This window comes from Arachis ipaensis, chromosome B03 (genome assembly GCF_000816755.2).
Source record: "Arachis ipaensis cultivar K30076 chromosome B03, Araip1.1, whole genome shotgun sequence".
Lineage (NCBI taxonomy): Eukaryota > Viridiplantae > Streptophyta > Magnoliopsida > Fabales > Fabaceae > Arachis > Arachis ipaensis.
This window is the reverse complement of record NC_029787.2, coordinates 10,714,283-10,715,870: the sequence shown is the minus strand read 5'-3', so window position 1 is coordinate 10,715,870 and position 1,588 is coordinate 10,714,283.

The following is a 1,588-nucleotide window of genomic DNA, read 5'->3' as shown; positions in this document are numbered from 1 at the left end:
TAAAGTATTTAATGTAAAATTTTATAGAATACATATTGTTAGAACAAAATAAAAAAAGAAATCATGCTCTAAAATAAATAAAATTATGGGGGATGCATTTTTTGTGTGTATGGTATTAATTGGGTTAAGAAAAGACAGCAATGGTCATGTTGGCGCTTTGCACGCTTATGGAGGGCGGTTTGGTCGGTCATGTGTGGCCGCCACTTTCATACCAAAATCAAAACAACACAACATTGCTACTTTTCTCTCATTCTGTTTCTTTTTTCTTTCTCCATTAAGCCCTCACTTATAGCCCTTAAATTTCATTATAGTATTTCTAGAAGGTAATTAATGCCTTTTTATTAATTTATTTATTTATTTTAAGCAATTCTCCTGTTTTTTCTCGATATGTTTCAAATAAACAACATTGGTCTTTTTCCTAGGAGGATGTCTTGTACGCAATTATGCAAAAGTGTTTGTAGAAATGTAGAACTATTTATTACTGTTAGAAAGTTCATATATGATATATCGTTAGATGATATTCCATTCTATAATTTAGACAATGATATTTCCTTTAAGTAAATGTGTAAAGAATGTAAACCAGTCAAAAAGTTTTGTCGATATAAACAAAAAGTTGCAAAATTGTTGCTTAAGTTATAAATTTAAAATTTGAATGAAAATGGTGAGACATAACTTAACTTCGGAACAAAAACAATAGGATTAGAATGTCCGTTTCTTCTTTGTGTTGAGATAAATAAAGCCAAGTATGATATAACCATATATATTTTTTTTTTTTTTTAAGAAAGAAGCAATGGATTCAATATTTGGAAATTGGAATTACATAATTGGCAACAGAAAAAAAAGTTGAGAGTGAAAAAAAAATTTTCTTTTATGGTATCTCCTAACTTAGTAGATTAAGGACTAATTCGTCACATATTATAATTTTATTTAAGAATTTGTTATTGATCAATTAGTACGAGATAAAATTTAAATTTTCGATATTTATTTAAGTAGATTAATTTGTTAATCATTAGACTAATTCAAACTAGTTTGAAGTGAACAAGTTGATGGATCCATATATGATATGGTGGATACTGAGACACTTTATTGAAAGATCTTTTGAACACGGTATTCATCGGCACTTATTCGATATACATGTTTTTTGTGTTAAATTATATCTTAATAAAAAATAAAAAGAATTTGTCAATCATACTTAGGTTTGGTTTGATAAAGTTTTTTGAAGAGGTACTTGTATTTTTTAAAAATTGAAGTTTCTCATTTTGTATTTGGTAAATCAAAAAGATCATGTGTTTGTGCTTGCAGCTTTTAAAAGATTATGGTACTTTTGAAAGCACTAATATAACATCATATGTTAACTAATTTTTAAATTTAATGCTTACATTTATGTCTATTATAGTATTTTTAAATTTTAAAAACTATTTTTACCAAACGTAATTGATGTTGCTTGTGTTTATTAAAAGCTATTTTTGATTTGATTTACCAAACATAAATGTTATAACTTTTAAAAAGTCATATTTTAAAAGTTAACTTTTATAGTTATTTTTGAAAAATAAAAGCTTTACCAAACTATCACATGTTAACGTGTCTA